The 24,407-nt window shown below is 35.4% G+C and overlaps 1 pseudogene; it reads left to right on the top strand.

Annotated features, from left to right (window-relative positions):
* Positions 1 to 14,654: 14,654 nt before the first annotated feature.
* On the top strand, positions 14,655 to 20,189 carry LOC141492143 (V-type proton ATPase 16 kDa proteolipid subunit c-like; annotated as a pseudogene).
* The last annotated feature ends 4,218 nt before the right edge of the window (positions 20,190 to 24,407 follow it).

The following is a 24,407-nucleotide window of genomic DNA, read 5'->3' as shown; positions in this document are numbered from 1 at the left end:
GTACTTTAAAAAGCTGCCTTATGAGAGAATACAAAATAAAACAAATTAAATCCCAATTTAATATCAAAATAAATTTAATTAATCTTAAATTAATCTTTAATTTTGGAGTCTACTTGACAAAAATAAATCAGATACCTGATTTTTCCTGTACCTAATAATGTATTAAATAATATAAAACATATAGTAGAAGGAAATTCTTCCATTAAGAAGCACACTATCCAGAAAGAGAAATAGACCATTTTGTATAAAAATGGAGAGTAATCCAAAGTGTTTTCCAATTTGCAAGTGAGAGATTATATGGTATAAATTTTATATAGGACTTTAGGTTATGAGCTGGAAAGGACCTAAGAAATCACTTAGTGCAGCATCCTCATTTTATAGATGAGGACAAAAAGGCAAATCAAAGTTGAATAACTTATCTATTGTTACATAGCTGGCAAGCAACAAGTCTTCTGATTCCAAATTCAGCATTCTTTCTGATTTGAAGGAATTTTAGAGAGTATTTAGTTCAATTTCATTTTAGAGATGACAACACTTTGGTTCTGCATAGCCATGAAACTTGCTCAAACTCCCACAGTAAATTATTATCTAAGTACTAGTTACCTAGGTCTTTTTACTGCTTCTCTTTCCACTATGCCATTGCTATCTTTCCAAAATCTTTCAACAGTAAAGAGTATCAAGGAATGTGGTTAGTTCTGAAAAGGTTTGGAGGAGATGAGTGGAAATGGGTTATTAAAGAAGTATAATTATCCCTTCCACATCTCTGATAGTTAGAGGTATGGGGCCCCACCTTCCATCTTGCTATCTGGAAAATCTGCATACAAAAAAAAAAACTTTGGCTCTCCATTTGTACCAGAGAAAAAGTTTGAATTATTTGCATTAAAAGATAAAATATGGGGTGGCTAGGTAGCACAGTGGATAGAGCACCAGCCCTGGAGTCAGGAGTACCTGAGTTCAAATCCAGCCTCAGATGCTTAATAATTACCTAGCTGCGTGGTCTTGGGCAAGCCACTTAACCCCACTGCCTTGCAAAAACCTAAAAAAAAAAAAAAAGATAAAATGTACTAATATAATACAATACTATTCATATATTTTATGCATTTCTGAGTTTCTCAATTTTTTTCTGTGACATCTTCTGGCCTTCATGTGTTGTTTGCTGCTTCTCCAAACTCCTCCCAAATTTCCATTTAATTTCTTATGTCTATTTGTGATATATCAAAACCATAATGGGGAAAGTGGCAATATGGAAGGGATAACAGTATAGGACTTACAAAGTGTCTGTCTCTTTACACAGAAGTGGTCTCAATCATACATTTGCTATATGATCACTGAATGTAGATATCCTACTGTGAAATATAGGCACAAGAGTGAACTATGGCAGATGAGATACAGAAATTTACTTAATCCAGTCTGACTCTTATGCTTTTATGAATGTGATCTTGAAAAAATATGTTGGGAAGGGTTATTTAACAGAATTTTTGCATAAAGCAGTATTGTATTATCCCAAGAACCTGGAAGAAAACCCAATGAAGTGAAAGGGTTGTATTGCCATATGCAATAAACATCATTCCTCTGACTGGAAACTAGTTCAGCATCTTAATAAAAAGTTGTTATACTCTCACCCCAAGTAGGTTCATTCAAGTGAATGGATAGGTACATAGACATCTGTCCATAGATGGATAGATGATAGATAGATAGATAGATAGATAGATAGATAGATAGATAGATAGACAGATAGATAAGACAGACAAATAGATAGATGGGTATGGATAAACAGACAGATAATTAGAAAGACCAATATAGAAAAACAAATAGCATAAAGAATCAGATAAAATTCAAAACTCAAAACTATAAAATAGATGCAGGAAAAATAACATATTTTAAATTCAAAGATAATATCTATATGTGTAAACCATGAATGCCACTTTTTCCCCAGTATTATTTGACCTAATTCTAGAAATGCTAGCAGAAACAATAATAAGAGAATAAGTTAAAGGCATAAACATAAGTTAAAAGAATATAAAACTATCCCTCTTTGCTGATGACATAATTATTTATGTAAAACTCAGAAAAAAAATAGGAAAAAATTGTGCCAGTTAATAGCCTCAGTAAATTAACAGGTTAGAAAATAAACCTAGAAAAATGAACATTTCTATTAAGCCATAATGAAACCAAGTGTTGTGAAAAGAATATTAGATTTGAAGCAAGACCTGAGTACAAATATAGTCTCGAGCACTTGTTAGCTAGATTCCCCTCATCTACCTCAATTTCTTCATCCATACATGGGTATAATAATAATAACGGTAATTATCTTCTAGGGCTATGGTGAGAATCACATGAGAAATATTAAAAAAAACTTAGTAAGCTAGAAAGTTCTGTAAAAATACTCTTATTATTATTGGCACTGTTATTATGATTATAAATAATAGCAAATGAAGTCCCATTCAAAATAACTTCAAAATATAAAAAAAAAATCAGTACATCAACCTACCAAGGTATGCTTGAGATCTACATAAAGTTAACAACTGGAATATATTCAAAATTCATGTTTGGGTCATGTCCAGATAATAAAAAAATATAGCACTATCCAAAATGGCAGACCAATCAAATCAAATAAGGGCCTCCTTTAAAGAATCAGACATAATCAGAAACTTCATTTTGAGGGGGGAAATATGTAGAATCTCATAAAAATGATGAAAAATAATAAAGAACTGGAAATAGTGCTTCTAAACTTCAACGTACACCATAAAGCATTAATAAGTAAATCTGTTTGGTTTAAAAATATAAAAGCAGAATAGTGGAATAGGCTACATAGTGGTGGATACAAATAATTGAATTCAGAAAACCGGTGTAAAAGAAGAAAAAAAAACATAAAGTACTTCATGGTGAAGTCCCTATTTGGCAAAAATTGTTAGAAAACCTAGAAAGAATGCTTGGCAGAAATTTTATTTAAACCAGTATCTTGCACCATGTAGATATGACCTGAATATTGAAGATTACACCTTAAATACATTAGAAGAGAACTAAATCAGGTACATTTCTCAGACATGAAAAATCTAAATGAAGAAAGTTTAAAAAAATGTATGCTTCCATCTGTATTCAGACACCATCTGTACTTTCTCAGGGGTTGGATAGAATTTTTCATCGTAAACTGAGAATAGCTAAATCATTCACAGATGATCATCTTACAACATTGCTGGTACTTTGTACACAGTACATTTCACTTTGCATAAGCTCATGTAAATCTTTCCAGATTTTTCTGGGGGCATTCTGCTTATCATTTCTTATAGCATAATAGTATTCTATCATAAGAGTAGAACCAGAAGAACTTTATACACCCTAACAACAACATGGGATGATGATCAACCTTAATGGACTTGCTCATTCCATCAGTACAATAATCAGGGACAATGTTAGGGTATCTGTGATGAAAAATACCATTTGTATCCAGAGAAAGAATTGTGGAGTTTAAACAAAGATGAAAGACTATTACCTTCATTGAAAGAAAAGTTGTCTTATGTACATAATTTTTCTATCTCTAATATTTTATTTTTTCTTCAAGGATATATTTTTTCTCTTAACACCTTAAATTTTGATCAATGCATAGTATGCAAACAATGTAAAGATTATCAGATTGTCTTCTGTGGGGGGGGGATGAGAGGGTTGGAGGGGAAAGTGTAAATTTCAAAACCTTACCAAAATATGATATCAGAAACTACTATTGTATATAATTGGAAATCAAATAAAATATTTATATAATTAAAAATAGTATTCTGTCATATTCACATACAATAATTTGTTCAGCTATTCCCCAAGTGATAAGCATCCCTTCCATTTTCCATAGACAGATCTTATGTCTTTCAGAGTTGTTTATCTTTACAAAATTGTTGTTATTGGATAAATATTTCTCTTGATTCTCCTTGTGTCACTTTGCATTAATCCAAATGAGTCTTCCCAGGTTTCTTGATCCAGTGTTGGATCTATGTCACAAAGAGATCAAAGATAAGAGGACCCATGAGTCCAACAGTTTTTGATGGCAAATTTTTATGATGGCTAAAAACTGGATACTGTGTGATTGTCCAATAACTGGGGATTGACTGAAGAAATCATTGTTTGTGAATGACATGCAATCTAACTCTTTTAAAAAATTAATTTTTATTTTTCTACAAATGATTTTCATACATTACTAAAATATGCTTGTTTAAGAGTAAACATAATATCTCCCCCCCAAAAAAATATAGTCCCTTATGAGAAGTAAAGGAAAGGAAAGAGGAAAAAAAGTGTACTTCAGTCTGTGTTCTAACACCACCAGCTCTGTCTCAGGTGTATCACATTCTTTATGATAAGTCCATTACAAAAGCTACTTCCATATTTTCCACTGTTGCCCTTACTGAGAGCAATTTTCTCCATCCATACCTCCCCACTACTATATACAATATTTTCTCCCTCCTTTCTCTCTGTCTCTCTTGTAAAATGTGCTGTAGGGTAGCTGAGTGGTGCAGTGGACTGATCACTGGCACTGGGGCCAAGAGGCCCTGAGCCCATATACCACATACCACCCCTATGGCCTGTGGTCCCAGACAGGTCACCAAATCCCAGTCGCTTGCAAAAAGTAAAAAAGAAAATGTGTTATATCTGACCACTCTCCCCCATGATCCACCCTCTTCTCCATCACTCACTTCCTCCCTTCCCCCTGTCCCCCTTCTCTCCTTTTTACTCTAGATGTCTATACCCCATTGAGTGTATGTACTGTTCCTTCTCTGAGCCACCTCTGAGGAGAGCAAAGGTTCCTTCATTCCCCCTCCCCTTCCCCCTTCCATATCATTACAAGTCCATTGCAATAAAAAAAATCTTATTATACGAAATATTTTAGGCTATTTCACCTCTTCTTTCTCTGACTCCCATTACATTTACCTTTTAGCCATTAACTCCATTTTTACAATATATTATATCTTCAAACTCAGTTATATCCTGTGCTTCATCTATAAAAGCGCCTTCTACCCGCTCTATTAAATGAGTAGTTTTATATGAGTATTATCAGTATCATTTTTCTATGCAAGAATACATGCAGTTCATCATCATCAAGTCCCTCTTATTTTATCCTTCTCCTCCAATCTCTATGCTTCACCTGAGTCCCATATTTGAAGGTCAAACTTTCTGTTCAGCCCTGGTTGTTTCAACAAGAACAATTGAAATTCCCCTGGTTCATTAAAAGTCCATCTTTTCCCCTGGAAGATGTTCAGCTTTTCTGGATAGCTAATTCTGGGTTGCATTCCAATCTCTTTTGCCTTCCAGAATATTATATTCCAAGCCCTATGAGTCCTTAATGTAGTTGCTGCTAAGTCCTGTGTGATCCTGACTGCAGATCCATGATATTTGAATTGTGTCCTTCTGGATGCTTGTAATATTTTCTCTTTGACTTGGGAGTTCTAGAATTTGGCAATAATATTCCTGGGGGTTGTTTTTTTGGATCTTTTTCCAGGGGAGATTGGCAGATTCTCTCAATTTCTATTTTGCCCTCTGCTTCTAGGATATGTGGGCAATTTTCCTGTAGGAATTCTTTAAAAATGAGGTCAAGGCTCTTTTCATGATCATGACTTTCAGGTATCCCAATAATTTTTAAATTATCTTTCCTGAGATTGTTTTCCATATCAGTTGTTTTTTCAACAAGATATTTCACATTTTCTTCTAGTTTTTCATTCTTTTGGTGCTGAAGTATTGTGTCTTGACTTCTCATAAAGTCATCAGCTTCCTTTAGCTCCATTCTACATCTGAGTGATTTGTTTTCCTCAGAGAGCTTTCTTATCTCTTTTTCCATCTGGCCAATTTTGCTTTTTAAAGCATTCTTCTCCTCAATAACTTTTTGAACTGTTTTATCCATTTGACTTATGTTCTTTGTTAACATGTTATTTTCTTCATCATTTTTTTTGGATCTCCTTGACTAACTGCTGACTTCTTTTTCATGTTTTTCCTGCATCTCTCTCATTTCTTTTCCCAATTTTTCTTCTATCTCCTTTACCTGATTTTCAAAATCCTTTTTTGAGCTCTTAGCCTGAGCCCAATTTCTGTTTTTCTTGGAGTCTTTAGGTGCAGGAACTTGTACTTACTCATCTTCACATTGAGTATTTTGATCCTTCTTGGGATCATAGACAATGTATTTCTCAAAAATATGCCTCTTTTTTTCTCTATTTGCTCATTTCTCCAGCCTATGCCTGGTTTTGGGGGGTGCTTCCTGAGCTTTAGAGTATTATAGGAACACCCCTCCACAAGGATCTCAGTGTGTGAAGCTCTGACTTCCCTCATGGTCTGTGAATGATCACGAGCATACCCCTCTGCCATGGGGTTGAGGTTGGGGGGCACTCTTTTATGGGGGGCCTAGACTGCGATCAGGAGCTGAATGTGGTCAGAGCCCCAGAGTACTGTTCCAGGTACAGAGGACAGACCTCTGAAGTCTCTCTTCACAACCCTACCTTCTGTGGGCTGAGCACTCAAGGCTCAGTTGCTTGGAGGCTCCTGCTTACTGGCTCCAAGCCTGCTTCCATTTCCTGGATCTGGGCTGCCCTGTGGCCACAGCTGCTGAGATGACCATGCTGACTGCCACAACTGCCCTGAGTGCCTGGACTTTGTGCACTTGCTCTGGCAGAGGTCCCCTCTGCTGATCCTCCAATTTGTGCCCAGTATTCCCTGGTGTGTAGGTCAGGAAACTGTCCCCACTGCTGTGAGCCACAGCTCCCAGGAGCCCTGGGGCTGCCTCCTGGAGGCTGAAATTTCTTCATTGGGGCAGGCCCAATGGAGCGGAGCCTTTCCACTCTTTTCCAGGTTACCTTGGTCTGGAGAATTGCCTCACTGGATCTTTCTGTGGGTTCTGTCTCTTGAAATTTAGAGTTATAATTTTAAGTTTTTTTTGAAATATCATGGGGAGAACACCTAGGAGAGGCTCTTCTCCTGTCATCATCTTTCCTCCACCAGAATCTAACTTCTATAAAAATGTTGAAGGGACCATTTTCAAAGATTCTGTAATATAGTGAATATCCAAGACAGTACTTTTCTAGCCTTTTCAAGGCTTTTTCCCCCACTGCACCACCTAATTATTTCCTCTATGACATACAATGAGTTCATGTCATTAGTAGCTAGGTAGTTCTTTGGAAATAGCATTGGTCTTCGAGTCAGGAGAATGGAAGTTCAACTCCAGTCTCAGATACTTGTCACTTACTAGCTGAGTGTCTTTGGGCAGGTCACTTAACCCTTATTGTCTCAGAACCAAGGCCATCTCCAGTCATCCTGATTCATATCTGTCCACTGGACCCAGATGGCTGCAGAGGAGAAAATGAGGCTTGATGACTTAGCAATACTCCCCCTCACTCAAAACCAATTCATGTGTTTGTCATAGAATCAGTTCCCTGATGTCATGGTCTTCTTCAAGAATGAAGGACAAACATCATCATCATAATCATCAACTCTTTTCCAAAAATAAAAGGAGGTGAATTCTTTGTAACCACTATCTCTGATTTGGGTTTATCATATAAGATGTTAGGGCACTAATTTAATTTGGAATAACAAAATCCATTATCAGCAGACAAATGATAAAAAAGATATGAACAATTCTAAAAAGAATTACAAATTATTATGAAAGATTGCTCTAGATGACTAATAAGACAAATAAATTAAAAATCCCTGAGTTTTCATATTAGATTAAATAAAGTGATAAAGTTGACAAAAATTCTAGACAATGTTAGAAGGATTTTTGAAACAAAGGAATATTAATACAAGTAGAGTGGAATAACATTGATCCAACTATTCTAGAAAATAATCAGGAAATATCCTAAGTGATCAAAATGTTATTTTTTTTTTACTCAGGAGTCAATAGAGACAGAAAGATCCATTATATATCAAAATTTTATAGCAGTATTTTTTTCTATTAACATTGACTGAGAGACAAAGTAATTGTCCATTGATTGGGGCAACACTAATCAAATTGAAGTATACAAATATAATGAAATATTACTGGGTTATACAAAATGGTGAATAGGAACAATATCAGTTGGTATAAGAAATGTGAATTGATACAAAGTAAGCAGACAGAAAAACACTACATGCAATGACTACAACAATAACAATTAAAAGTAAATGCTATGTAATTGCAATGACTCTGAAGAAGAAATGGAGATATATATGTGCATATATACATATATATGTATGTATATATCTTTCCTTCTTAATGGAAGTGAAAGACTTTGGAGGTATAACATAGCAAATACTGTCAGACTTGATTTAAGAGAAATTAGTTTGATTAATTTATTTTCTTTTTTTAATTCTTGTAAAATTTTTTCTATATTGAGAAAAAGGAGAAACATGTTAAAAAAAGAAAATAATATAAAAATAAAACATATGTTGAATTTTATTTTAAAAATAAGATTCTCTGAATACATAGATGAATTATATTTGTGAAGATTTTATAAAGATGAAAGTATATATATATATATATATAAAATATCAGCAGTAACTATAATATTTTTAATTGATTTTTTTCAATTTATTCAGTATTTTCCTCTTTCAAATATCTTGAGAATCAGTCTTTCTATAGCCTCAAAGGTGCACTACTCTGGCCAAATACAGATGATACCCCTATGTGAATTTGGTTTTCTTCTCATCTCTATTTCTATTTTTCTTTTGTTGAACACAAAGAACTCTGATGTTGAGTCCAAGAGAAGTGGTTTAATTCTTGCCATAAGAGAGATAACAGATTTTTAATAGCAATATTTTTCCACTTTTAATCTGCTTATTGTTTTCCAGTATTTATTTTCCTTAAATACTCTCAGGATGAGCTGGCTTGCCTGGATTTCTTTTCTTTCTTTCTTTCTTTCTTTCTTTCTTTCTTTCTTTCTTTCTTTCTTTCTTTCCTTTCTTTCTTTCTTTCTTTCTTTCTTTTTTGGCAAGTCAATGGGGTTAAGTGATTTGCCCAAGGCCACACAACTAAGTAATTATTAAGTGTCTGAGGTTGTATTTGAACTGAGGGCCTCCTGACTTCAGGGTCAGTGCTCTATCCACTGGGCAACCCAGGTGACCCCATTTACCTGAATTTCATATCACTCTTCCTGTAAACTTCCTCTTCCTTCAACTGCTTCTTACTTCATAAGCCAATTATGCTCATAATCTTCTATCATTCTCTTCTGTAAGATTTTAGGAAAGTTTTCAACCTAAATTAATATTGTACATGACTACTGCTTCCTTTTTGTAGGGTATTTACTGGTTGAGATATTTGGATATTGAGCCATCAAATTATAGCAGATATTTTACATTGGTTAAACTAAGGTAGAAAATGATACTTTCATTTTTCAATGGTCTGATAATAAATAGGCCACTATGTAATCAGGTGATTTGGAAAGGACTCCTTCATTAGCTTCCTGACTCTTAAATTATAATTTAATTTTTGTGATATTTTTTCATACACACAATAGGTAGCATCTCCCAGTTCTCGTCTTACAATAAATATTGTTCTATAGATGGGAGGTCTCTTTGCAGTGTAAAAATCTTTGACAACTTTTATTTCTTTTTCCTCACTCTTATAGTCCAATATTTTTCATTGTTTTCCCCATGCAATCCTTTGCATGAAATCTGCTTCCATAATATATTCCCCAAATTTGAAAAGGAGGGAACTACTTCTCACATCTTTTTCAAGACTTTAGATGAATTATCAAGTCATTCAAAAAGAGATATTAGCTTCAACCTTCTGTTCCTTTGACCTCAATGACTTTGGAGAAAACTAGGTAAATGATAAAGGAAACTGAACATATAAACTTGTCAGTTGAAAAAAAGTCAGAAATTGCTCCACAATTCTGATTTATAAACAATAGAGCATCAATGTTTCTGAGAGTTGAGTCTCCCTAATTACACTATCTTTCCAGAGTCCAGGTTTCATAGCCATCAGGCCATCAATGATCTGTTAGAATAAGGACCATCAGGAGAGACCTTTAGTAATCCAGTCCGATATTACCTGAGATTCAGCCTCATCTGATGATCATGACACATCTAGACATGAACTTGGTAGGTGCTCTATCTACAAGATGTTCTTTAGGACCTGAGCTAAGTTTTGAATACAGATGAATTATGACCTCAAGGTGTTATGTGAAGTGCTTATACATGTTTTTATTGTTATATCTGTGAGGTAGATCTGCCTTTGTAAAAGCTAGTGCTAATCATTGCCTACCTAAATAACAGGCAAATTTAGTGGAGGCTTGTCTACAGGAAATGATTCTCCATGAACCCCTCCAAGTCTACTAGAACCCTAGGGGGAAATGTAGCAGACTTGGTTTCCAGAGAGTGAGGCTAGAGTATACAGGATATAGAAGCAAAAATAGCATTGGACTGTGGCAGAGAAGGGAGCAATAAAGTATTATTGGTTCTATAAGTTATATCAAAGCAGAAACCCAAGAAGTCCCCAATAGATCTGCTTTCTTCCACACTTCCCCATTGTCTGCATATCCACAGATACTGGATATCTCAGTGGCCAAACATTTCCAATACAGTGATTTTTTTCAACCAAAAAAAGATTAGGTTAAATGAGAGATCGATATTGATAAAAAAAAGTTTGGCACTGAGGTCAACCCCTGCTTAAATATTGTTTTGTTTTGTTTTCTAACTGGAAACTCAGAGTGTTTGTGACCAAACTCAATAGTTTTCACCTAGGGGCAGTTAGGTGGTACAGTGGATAGAGCGCCAGTCCTGGAGTCAGGAGGATTTGGGTTCAAATCTGATCTCAGACACTTAATAATTACCCAGCTGTCTGACCTTGGACAAGTTAACCCCATTGCCTTGAAAAAACTAAAAAAAAATGTTTTCACCTAAAATATTCTCTAAAAGCTAAAGAGGAGAAAATTATATGGATCTTTGAGAACACTATAGCTTTTACATTCTCCACTTCAGGCTTAAAACAAGCTAATTATTATAGTAGGGTGTTAATATATAATAATTTTCAGATTATCAAATGGAAGAGAGATTCACTATAGGTAATGGGCTTTTCCAGATGATTCAGCTTATAGATATCATAGTGCTAATTGCATTTAAACATGAAATACTATAGGACCTGGGGGGGGGGGGGGATTTGGTGCTCAAAGGGGAAGAAGGGGGTAATTCAAACTTCTCAGGGCAACCGGCACATAATGGAGTGGGAGAACATGGAGTGCCTATCCTGGCATCAGGGAGACCTAAGTTCAAATTTTGTCTTAAACACTCTCTGGCTAGACAAAACACTTTACCTCTGTTTGCCTAAGTTTCCTCATCTGTAAAATGGGGATGACAATGACATCTACCTTCCAGGGTTCTTGTGAAGATCAAATGAGATAATATTTTTACAGCACTTGGCACATAGGGAGTGCTATATAAATATTAGTTGCTTTTACTATTATTAATAATAATAATGATAACAGGTACAATGGAAAAGAGAAATTCATAGGGTGATCCCAACAAGGCAGTAGCTGAAAGTGCCCACATATAACCATAATGTATCCTAGAATTGATATATTAGATTAACTTTGATTGAATGAAGAATACAGAGAAAAGAGAGAGAACAGATAATTATAGGAGTCCTGAATCACAGTCTAAAGTAATAAAGACAATGAGAGCAATCTTTATGGAAAGGAGACTAAAAAGTGAAAATTAAAAACTTGACTAGTTAAAGGGGAAGAGGATAAGGGAGAATATCAAGTGAGAACAGGACCAAGTTAAAAAAAAGATAAAGTAAAATATTTAGCAAAGATTTAAAAAGATTAAGCAAAATAATTGAAGGAACATAATATGTGCTTTCATAGAAGAGGGAATTTGACACTGAAAAGGTCCTCCATAGACAATGTTAATGCATCTAGGCTAAGAAGGAAAGTTCCTGAATGGAAAAAAAAATTGTATCAAATTTCTCTGTTAAAAGTTTGATATACAATCTTTATAAAGAATTAATAAACATATAAATAAATAATAAGCATAAAATTATTAATTCCCTAATATATAAATGAAGAGAATAAGAATAAATAGTTCTCAAAAGAACTCTTCATAACTATATGAAAAAATGCTCCAAATCACTAATAATAAGAGGAATACAAAGAAAAAGAACCTGGGAGCTTCACCTCATACCTCACACACAATTTGCACATTGGCAAAGGTGCCAAAAATTGGTAAATATTCATTGCTGTAGGACTTGGAAGGATGGGACATGTAGAAGACTAGCATATTGTTAGAAGAACTGTGAAACTGTACAAGCAATTTAGAATTATACAAAGTGATTAAAATGTCCAGTCATTGAACCAACGATTTCATTACTGGAGCTTATATCATAAGAAGCCCAAAGATAAGGAATAAAGCACCCCAATATACCTCAAAATAATATAATAGAAAGTAATTTTTTGTCATAACTAAAATTTGGAAACAAAATAGATGACCATCAATTGGGGAATGGCTAAGAACAAATTGTAATATCTTAATGGAAAAGAATATTACTATGTTGCAAAAAACAATATGTAAGGTGAATATGGAGAAGCATGAAAAGATCTTTAAGAACATATACAGAGTGACACAAGAGGAGACAGTGAGCACAACAATTTAAATGGAAAGAACAAGAACACAACAAAAAATAAAAAGTCACAAATGTCACAAAATTATAAATTTCAAGCCATCCTATCCATTTGTGGCAATCCATAGTTGTTACACACTGTACACACTTTTGGACTTTTCAATATATCTATTAGTTTTACTGAATTTTTTTCCTCTCTTCCCTCAAAAATGTTATTTGTCATATAATATGACTCTCAGAGGGAGAGGGGAAAGAATATATGGCATACTGTGTAAGAAACAGAAATCTATCAGTAAAAATGTATTTTAAAAAATATCACAGTACTTCTCAATTAGAATCGGTCATTCAAAAGACATTGATTGAATCATTCCCAGGAAAGACCAAGTAGATAAAAAGTGCATCTTTCCCACTTGACAACATTCAATTAAATAAAATACTCATCAAGTTAATGCATACATATATGTATCTTGGATAGGCAGTAAAGATGGTCAATGAAATGGCACAGAAATGAACAGGATTTCATCAACCAGTATTTATTAAACATCCACTGTATACCAGACACTGTGTTAGGCACTGGTGATAGAGAGGAGAATGAGCAGGACTTCATTAGAAAAATTTCACAATACTTTTATTCATCCTACGCTGATCCTTGACATAGAAGATTTTTTTAACATTAATATTCACTCACCTGTATGGATGTATGGCTGAGAGTCAAGGAACATCACAATCTCCAAGGATCAAAATGACTGGTAACTCCAAAGGTCATTGAAACCTCTTTTGAAAAGTGTAAGTGGGCTGCAATATGCTGCCAACAATTACTTTTAGGTAAGAGGTGTGAAAATTTCAAGGTCAGGCATGATACACAATGAATGTGAGCCAATTGTTGATCAAAAACAAGAAATAATTAATGGGCAGGCCTAGTATTATTATACTGATTTTAACAAAACAGTGAAAGAACTACCAGATAGCTGCCAATATAATGGGTAGAATCTCTAAGGAGAATTTAATAAAAATAAGATAAGAATCATACAGGATGAAAAGGCTTACATGGACATATAGTGGAGCAACCCTTGGCAATATGCTCATGCCTATCTTGAAAGATCAAGACACCTGATTCATTTATACTTCCTTTAAGTTTGAAAGACAGTGTTGTAGAATGTCAAGAGAACTCCACTGAGAATTAAAAGATATGATATTTGAACCTTCATCCAAATACTAATTATTTTAATTTGGGCAAATCAGTTTATCTCATTTGCTTCATTTGTCTCTCTGAGCCTCAGCTTCTTTATCAGTAAAATGATGATGATAAGGATGATTATTACTGATGATGATGATAATAATAATAATAGCTCACAATTTTACTAGCTGTGTAGCAAGTGACAATCCTTTTTGCCTCAGTTTCTTCACCTGTAAAATGAACTGGAGAAGGAAATGGCAGACCAGATCTTTGTCAAGGAAACTTCAAACGGAGTTGCAAAGTTCCCTAGAAGAGTTGACTTAAAAATAACTGAATAACAACAAATATGGTTTGAAAAGCATTTTATATCTGGCATTTTATTAGATGCTCACAAAAACCTGGGAGGCCAATAACTTATATTGCATACAAGGATAAAATAATTTAAGTTTTTGATTGGGGTCTCAGAGCTACTAAATTTTGTAGGTAGCACTTGAACTCAGGTCTTCTGAACTGAACGACTGTACCAATAGGTACCTATAATAGTACATGAGTTATTGATTATGATATGTGACATTCATATAGTATTTAAGGTTTTTGAAGAATTTTATACATATAAACTCATTTGAATCTCACAACTTGTCCAAGAGGTACCTATCTCCATTTTTATGGATGAGAAAACTCAGATATAGGGATTAAATGACTTACTCAAGGTCATATCTGAGAAGGGATTCCAATGACACTATCAATTACTAACATTGCCTTTCATTTACTTTACAGGTATAATAATATATTAGTTAATTAATTAATATATTAATAGAATGCTAATTTAAGCACTTTAGAATAAATTCAATATAAATATAAAATTAAATAAATGTAATATGAATATAAAATTAAATTAAAGTGGTGCTGGATAGAGTAATGGTGGAAGAGCTGGAGAAGTTGGCAAAAATGAAAAAAGCTGAAACAGCATATGGTACTTTGGCCAAATATCCAAGCAACAGGATTCAGCAGTGAGGACAATTTGAGTGAAGGCTATCCTTAAGGAACAGCTACTTAGAAACATTTGGCACAAATGAACTATTCCATGAGGCTATGTTCTTCATTAGATCATTTTTTTAAAAGTATATGTCCATACACAACTATAATTATATTAGCATTGGCAAGTATGTAACAATTCATATACAATCCCATAGGAATTTCATACAAGAATCATCCTTGAATCATTTCATATATTACCAAGTCAACTTGTCATTCTGTCTATCAATTAGCATTTAAAGTTTTTTTAAAAAGCATTTTAAAATATGCCAGCTATTATGTTCATGATTGAAGATGTCCTCCCTCTTCCAAAAGGGTCAAGGTTCCTATTCTCAAAGGATTCATTCTAATGGAGGAAACAACATGCTTTTACATAACATGACATATTCAGGATAAACTTGGGGCTATTTCAGGGAGAAGGCATCATGATCAAGGGGGAAAGCAGCCAAGGATCAAACCAGGTGATTTCTATCTATGCCAGCTTAAGGCAGTTCCCATCTTCTCTTGCCAACCTGATTTCCCAACAACTATGGAAAACCTTCAGTTCAATGAAGAGGAGAAACCTTTCCTTAGGCTTCAGGCCTTTCACCTACTGATGTACCTGTGTATTGTAAGGGAAGAGTAGGAAGAAGGTAGATGGAGAGTAGGACTTTCTTCCCCTGTTGGAGGTTCTCCTTTCATCTTGTGCTTCATCATTTTTTGCCTAATCTCCATCCTTCAGAGAGAAGAGGAGCAGTAAAATGAAGCCTCCCATCTGACCATCTGACTGTGGGCCTTCTTCCATCTTGGGATCTTCCATTTTAGACTTCTATCTCCAGTCTGATTTCCCTTCAATTCATTCATCAAAACAGGAAATTTGGAATATGCTTTGCTACCGATTGTTACTTTCTTGTTCTCTCCTTACTTCCATCACTCAGTAACCTCTCTGCCTTTGAGATTAATGCTTTTCATCTCTACTACCCAGACAAAATTTTGGCTGCTGTTATCTACAGTCCTCCCCTTCCCTCCTCAATGAGTTTGGTACATGGCTTACTTTTCTCTCCTTCCCATCTCCTGCCCTCATACTAGGGGATTGCAATATAAATACACACACACACACACACACACAAACATATAATATGTATATATATTTACTCTGCCCCATTCAGTTCCCCTCTACTCATTCACTGTCCTACCTCTGCCACACATAAAAATGATCATACCTTTGAGCTTGAACATCCACAAATGTTCATTGTAATAATTCTAAAATCTCCTTATCTAATTGTAATGTATTGATTTTCTACTTCTCCCTCTGCCTGCTCTTACCAAATTCTACCCTTGACCCTCACTATGACTTTCAAACCTTTGACACTTCAAATGTCTCCCACGCCATCTCTCCTCTTTCTTCTTTGTCCCAGCTTGAATCATCATTAGCAAAATGACATCTATGCTATCCTCTTTTTTGACTCTCTTGACTACTTATATCTGTATCATTATACCACTTGTACCCTGACAAACCTAAGCCTTAAATCACTTCCACCATCTCCTACCTTAACTCCCAAACACGTGCCATTGAAAGAAGATGTAGAAAATCACCCAACCCTTCTTCTTGGATCCAATACAAATTTATGGTGCACAATGTCAACTGGGCCCTCACTGCTTTTAGGCAATCTAACTGTATCTTTCTCATCAACCTACTATTCCATTCTTCACAGAAGCTCTTCTGAATCTTTTCATCCTTGCCCAGATCTCTCATGGCACTCCCTTCCTCCATTCTCTCAGTTGAAAACTTTGCCTCACAGTGTATAGAAAAAAAATTGAGATCATTTGCCAACCTCTCTCTCTTCTCCCCTTTCCTCATTTCATATTACTCATACTCTCTTCAATACCTATGTCCTCCTTCACTCTTGTCTCATAAGATGAGGTGATCTTGCTCCTTACCAAAGATTACCCTCTCAAGCTCAAGCAATCCCATCACATGCCATCTCCTCTAAGAAATTGCCTTTCTGTCATCCCCATATGATCATTTGTTTTCAATATTCCCTTATTCAGCCATTTTTCAGTCTTGTCTGACTCTTCTTGATTCTAATTGTTTTCTTAGCAAAGATACTATAGTGGTATGTCATTCCCTTCTCTACTCATTTTATAGATGAGGAAATTCTGGCAAAGAGGGTTAAGTGATTTTTCCAGTCATACAGCTAGTAAGTGTCTGAGACCAGATTTTAACTCAGGAAGACTCATCTTCCAGACTCCAGGCTCAGACCTCTATCCACTGAATTACCCAATTATCCATTCACCACCTAACTACCCTTCTTCCTGGGCTTTTTCCCTATTTTTATAATTGATATTTTAGTTTTCCCAAATATAAGTTACAGAAATTTTTCAAGATTCATCTGTACGCTTGTGTATATTTTTAAGTTACAAAATTTCCTTATACCCTCCCTTCCCGCCTTGCTCCCCTCAGTGGCAAACAGTCAGGTTAATATTGTATATATGCATTTGTGTTAAGCAAGTTTACAGATTAGACATTTTCTGTAGGAGGAATCAGGATTAAGCAAAAGAAATACATTAGAGATTTTATTTTAAAAAATAAATGTAGTGTTCATCAGATTATGAAGGATTTTGTTTTGTTTTGTTTTGTTTTCTTCCTCTGGATGGGGATAGCATTGTCTATGGTCTGTCTAATAGGGTTGTTCTAGCTCTCTGAATTGCTGAGAGGAGCTGCTTCCATCAAGGTTGATCATCTCACAATGTTGTTGTTAATCTGTACATTGTTCTCCTGGTTCTTCTCCCTTTGTTTAGTATCAGATACTGTAATTCATTCCATGCTTTTCTAGAGTATGATCATTTATGTTTCTTATAGAACAATAGTTCCATCTTTCCTAACTTTTTTTTTACTAATATGCCCATGTCTCCACCATCCTCAAAAAACCTTCACGTGATCATTCCATTCTATCATCCTGTATCTCTTCTTCCCTTTTGACCAAATTCCTTGAAAAGATTATCTACAAGAAGTGCATCTGCTTTATTTCCTTTCACACTCTTCTCAGCCCTCTAGAATCTGGCTTCCAATCTTATCAACCTTTGGTAGAAAGTAATTCATCTAAAGTTGTTCTCTTTAAAGTTACCAGTGATCTCTCAATTGACATACCCAAGAGCTTTTTCTCGATCCTCTTTCTCCTAGACTTCTCTATTGCCTTTAACATTGTTGATTATTCTCTTCTCTTTGGTCTGACTGATCCTTCTCAGTTTCCATAGTTGAATTTTTATTCAAATCGTGCCTTCTAATAATAGGGATCCCATATTATTCTGTCCTAGGTACTCTTTTCTTCTACAGTACTTCAATTGGTGACTCCCTGAGATTTAAGATTCCACTATATTTATTTTCATATTCAGCTGACTTACAGATTTTCCAAATTGGATGTCTAGAAGACATCTTAATTTCAGCATATACAAACTCAAGCTCATTATCTTTTCCCCAAGCCCTTCTACCTCCTAAGCCCCTACTTTCCAGTGTTTCAATCCTCACAATCTCTCCTCTCCCCATAATCAATATCTTGCAAAAGGCTGCTGATTTCACCTTTGCAACATCTCACAAATATGCCTTCTTCTCTTCTCTGACACTGCCAACACCCTGGTGCAAGCCCTCATTATCTCACATCTGGATTATTGCAATAGCCTCCTGGTGGGTCCATCTGCTACAAACCTCTCTCCTATTCTAATCTATTCTCCATTCAGTCTCTAAAATGATTTTCCTATAGAGCAGTTCTAATCATGCCACCATCATGGCCTCCTGCCTCCTCAATAAATTCCATTGACTCCTTATAGTTTCCATAACCAAATAGACCTCTGTTTAGCATCTAAAGCCTTTCATAATGTAGCCCCCTTACCTTTCAAACTATTTTATTCTTCAATCCATTAACATTGGTTTCCTTATTCCTTGAACAAAACACTCATTTTCTCCATTCCAAGCATTTTCCTCTATCTCCCTTACCTGGAGTGCTCTCTGTACTTATCTCCACCTCCTAGGTTCCTTGTCTTCCTATAAAAGACTCCTTGTTTTATAGGCAAACTTTTCCAATCCTTCTTTATTTTTTTGGCAAGGCAATGGAGTTAAATGACACAAGATCATACAGTTAGGTAATTAGGAAATGTCTGAGGTTGAATTTGAACTCAGGACCTCCTGACTCCAGGGCTGGTGCTCTATTTACTGCACCACCAAGCTGCCTCTCCAATCACTCTTAATTCTAGTACCTTCCTTCTCAATATTTCTTATTTATCCTATATGTAGCTTGTTTGTATATAGCATTTATTTGCTTGTTGTCTCCCTCATTTGCCTTCACCATCCTCAAAAACCTTCATGTGATCATTCCATTCTCCCTATCATCCTATATATCTTATTCCCTTTGTGATCAAATTCCTTGAAAAGATTATCTACAGTAAGTGTATCTGCTTTACTTCCTTTCACACTCTTCTCAGCCCTCTAGAATCTGTCTTCCAGTCTTGGAACGCAGCACAATCTTGAGTTCCTTGAGGAAAGGTATCATCTCATTCTTCTTGTTCTACCCTCAACACTTGGTATATTACCAAACATATTGCAAATTTATTGGAAAATTGACTTTGTATTATTTCATATTTCTAAAGTTATATGCATATAAATGCTTTTAAATTTATACAGTTAATCAATAAAGATTCATCATATATATGCTTGTATATGTTGTATTTATTTATTTATGTACATATTATATTGCTCAAATAAGCCCTACAATGTTAGGAGCTCATTAAGTTTTTGTTTTCGATCACTAGGACTTAGAATAATAACTGGCACATTTTTTGAAATTGAATTGGGGTATCCCGAATTCATGCCTTCCCACCCACCCGCCCAGCCGCCCTCTGGTCCTTTACCTGCTACCCAGTCCCATGCCCTTGCCTCTCTCCCCTTGCCCTGTCCACCTTCCAGCCTACTGACCATGCTCAGACATATCCATGACTCCCAAGTATGCGACCTTCTTCACCGTCATGGGAGCCTTAGTCACCATGATCTTCAGCACTCTTGGGGCAGCTTATGGCATGGCATAAAGTGGCACTGGTATTGTAACCATGTCAGTCATACGACCTGAGCTGATCATGAAGTCAATCATTCCTGTCATCATGGCTGGTATCATTGCTATCTATGGTCTGGTGGTGGCCGTTCTCATCACCAACTCTCTGACAGAGCATATCAACCTGTTCAAGAGCTTCCTTCACCTGGAAGCAGGCCTCAGCGTGGGTCTGAGCAGGCTGGAGGCTGGCTTTGCCATTGGCATTGTTGGAGATACTGGTGTTCGGGGGACGGCACAGCAGCCCTGAATATTTGTGGGGATGATCCTGATTCTGATCTTCACTGAGGTGCTTGGCTTGTATGGCCTGATTATGGCCCTCATTCTCTTTACAAAGTAGACCCTCTTTTCTCCTTTTTCCCAGTGCCCAACCCAACCCCAAGTCACCCTTAAGCAACAGAGTATGATGTAAAGACCTGTCTTGAACCACCCCCATCTTTCCCAATTTGCTCTAGAATGAATGGCCTGACATTTGGTGCAGTTGTCCATTCTGTAGTTGGTCTTGTAAGTGCACAATGTCTTAGTGACTCTTCTGTGTTGCACTGCACCACATTGGATGGCACCTGAACTGGACCGTCTGGAGCCAAGGCCTCCTGGGGTCCACCAGGCAGCTGTGCAATCTCCCTATCCATTTGCTGTTAGTACTCTGTGTATAAAGATGAATTAGAATTGTCATTTTTCTCTTCAGTGGATGTTTATTTATAAAGATTTGATATGTTCATAACATTTTTGGAGCAAGAATTTTCAATTTCCCATGCTATATATTCATCTTAAATATAGGTAGATTACTGCACTGTGGTGTTAAATGTCAAGTGCTGAAAATTCCTTGGATGTGATCATTTGAAATTCAAGATTGCTGTAGTGTCCTGGTATGAGTAAGAATTGTATGATTTGGGAAAGTGTTGAAGATGTGTTTCCAGTGGTGCTGTGTAGCACAGGCCAGGGCTCACAGTGATTTTTCCAAATAAAATTCTGAGTGGAAAAATAAGAAAAAGAAATTGAATTGGCTATTGTGGAAATGAACATAGCTAGCAAAGACCACCTCCATCCCATCACTACCACTCCACCACTATTGGAGGCATTCTCTGGTTCTTAATTGATCATTGAGGAGAGGAGCAATCAGGCTGTCATCTGTCAAAAGACTAGAAAAATCTATTCCAAAACATCAAATATAAGTCAATATATAAGTTCTTAAAATTTCTGATGACTGGAGATTGTCTCCTACAATAACTGCATTGTCTTGAATTATCTTCCCACTATAACATTCATATATGAATTAATGAAACTGTCTACCCTAAAGAAGGAATTATTAAGTAACTTCAAAGTTCTAGAATCAAGGTAGGAGACAATTTCAAATGGAACTATGTTCTATCCCACTAAGGGAAAGGTCTGTTACATGAAGAAATGCACAATCAAAAATTTTCTTCAGTTTATTTCATGATAGGATATTTCCTAAGTAATGCCTCTTGACAGGGAAAGGATCTATTAGAGAAAAATTAAAGTCTCATTTTAAAGTCTTGATCTATTTTACAGCCAAGGATATCTCAGCAACTAATATAGGAACTTTTTTTTAATCTTAGAGGAGGGAATTTTGTACCAGTGCACAAGGAAACATCTCTTTTTCTTTCATCTGTTATATTTCCAGCAAGTACATATTGATTTATTTCAGTAAGTATTGCTACAGCCACTGAAAAGGACTGGCTTAAGGAAATAATCTTTAAAAAAAACAAAGTGATAGAGATCAACCAAATCAAAAATTTACTTGCTTAACTAGAAATATTGGGAAAAAATACAAAGGTATCTACCATACATGTTGCAAATTAAAGCAAATTATTCTCTCTCTCTCTCTCTCTCTCTCTCTCTCTCTCTCTCTCTCTCCACTCCTTATTTTATATTTTTCTCCTGTAAAATTTCTCCAGTGTCTTTTTGTGGCTTTAGGCTGACTCAGAGCTCTTGAAGGTTATGCCAACATAACACAAGCTCTAGCAGATCCTATTAAGTTGAAAAGACTTCAAGAGTTGGCCCAAGACCAGATTTTATTACTTTAGGCAGTTAGGTGTCTCAGAAGATAAAATACTGGAGTTGTAGTTGGGAAAGCCTGAGTTCAAATCCAGCTCTGTGACCTTGGGCAAGTTACTTAAATTTTGCTTGCCTTAGATTTTTTTATCTGTAAAATAGCAACTACCTCCAAAGATTATTAGGGGCATCAAATGAATTAATAATTTCAAAGCACTTAGCATACCTTTAAACACTATAGCTATTAATGTCGGAGACATTCATCACTTAAAAGTTGTGGCTCAGTGACAAATGTTTTAAGTTCATCAATCAATAAGCATGTAATTAATATCTTACCATGTTAAGGCATTGTGCTAAACACAAAGAAGGTGAAAAACAATAGTTCCTGTCCTCCAAGAGCTCAAAGTCTAATGAGAAAAACCAGATAGCAAAATAATTATGCATACAAGATATACATAAAGTAAAATGGAAGTTATCCTTAGGGGAAAGTAATAGTAGTAAGAAATCCAGAGGTTCCTGCTAATACATAATACAGAAAGAAGATGAGTGGGTTCATGCAAGGAGCTGGTTTTGCCTCAGTTTCAAAATCCTCTTGTTAGGGGCAGCGAGGTGGTGCAGTGGATTAGAGCACCAGCCCTGGAGTCAGGAGTACCTGAGTTCAAATCCAGCCTTAGACACAATTACCTAGCTGTGTGTCCTTGGCCAAGACACTTAACCCTATTTGCCTTGCAAAAAAAAAAAAAAAACTAAAAAATAATCCTTTTGTTTCTGATGAATAATAAAATCTTCTGATTAATGTCCTTGAGTTTGGTTGACTATTCCATCTTAGTCTTCAATGAAGGGCCGTTTAATGGTTATTTGGTTTTGACCTGCTCCGAAGATCTCTTGGTTCCTACATATTTGGGTCCTGGCTACTTAGCATATTATCTTCACCTAGAGCTTTGGAATCAACCACACATCCAACTCATACATTCAGAGTGTCCCTATGTCCTGATCTTATCATCTTGTGAGTCTTGACTCTCCTTGTCTTCTCCTTATCCCCTTTACTGTCCTTCCCTTTCCAAAGTCTACTGCCAAGCACATTGAATGAATTAACAATAATGATAATATTGTTTTTTCTAGCACCTTAAGGTTTATGGAGCACTTCCAAATATCACTTCATTTAGTCCTCAGCAACTGTGGTTGATAGATGCTTTTATTTCCTCCATTTTACAGTTGAGGAATCTGAGGTAGGCAGAAATTAAATAACTTGCTCAGTAAGTGATTGAAGCCGGTTTTGCACATACTCTTCCACTTTCAAATTGAACACTATTTGTTACCAGTTTATGAAGCTAAAAATTCCTGAACAGTCTGGCTTTTCTAACTAAAATGCTATAATTCTTGACTCCATATCTAGCATAATGTCCATTATATACTCCAGCTTTCTAGATATATTTTAGAATATACACTAGTCCCTGGAGGGCAGAAACCATGTTTCCTACATTGAAAATAGCCCTGGCACAATGAGAGATCCACTAATAAAATCTGATCATATAAAACAAGTTAGTGAATGGCATACACAAATATAAAGTAAAATTTTCTTCGGTTGAAGTACTGATATGCAACTGTCATCTTGATGAAAAGGAAACAATATACAATCAGAGAATCATAGGTTTGGAGCTAAAAAATGAAGCTCCCAACAGCTTCATTTTGCATATAAGGAAACTGAGCTCCAAGGGGTGGGAGTAATAGCAGTGGCAGTTTTTGAACCTAAACTATTGGATATTAGCAATGTTTTCTTTTGTGTCAGAAACATTGTAAAGTATCAGCTAAATTCCTTATTAATTTTTCCACCTTCTTTTCTAAATGAGAACCATTATTGTTGTTGATGATGTTGATTTCTTTTTAATAAATCTGGCCTTTAGTTACTTCTTTTGGGAGAAAGTTGCTGAATAAATTCACCAATTTTTACCTCATGGCTTTACCAATATGGGGTCTGAGGGAGAAAGAAACAAAGATAATGATATTCATGATGAAAATGAAGAGAACCAGAACTGCAATATATATATATATATATATATATATATATATATATATATATATATATATAATATACACACACACACACACACACACACACACATATATATATACCTATATATATGTATGTATATATATATATACACACACACACACACACACATATATATATACATATATATATGTATATATATATATATACACACACACACACACACACATATATATACATATATATATATGTGTATATATATATATATATATATATATATATATATATATATATATATCCCAGAATGTACTTAGGAAAGTTGAAGTTTCTTGAAACTTGAACTGTATGGAATGAATTATTGGGCTTGTAGACTTTCCAATGGAACTGTAAATCATGCCCAAACAGATTTCTTATAAAATCTTCAGTACTTCCTGCTTTGGGTTGGGTCAGTAATATCAAGATAAGAGGTTTAGTGTACTCCAGTCAGAACCAGGAAGTTAAAAGGAGTGTAAAAATGAAACTTAAACCAGA

The sequence above is a fragment of the Macrotis lagotis genome, chromosome 6, assembly GCF_037893015.1.
Source record: "Macrotis lagotis isolate mMagLag1 chromosome 6, bilby.v1.9.chrom.fasta, whole genome shotgun sequence".
Lineage (NCBI taxonomy): Eukaryota > Metazoa > Chordata > Mammalia > Peramelemorphia > Peramelidae > Macrotis > Macrotis lagotis.
This window is presented reverse-complemented; position numbering and strand designations above follow the sequence as displayed.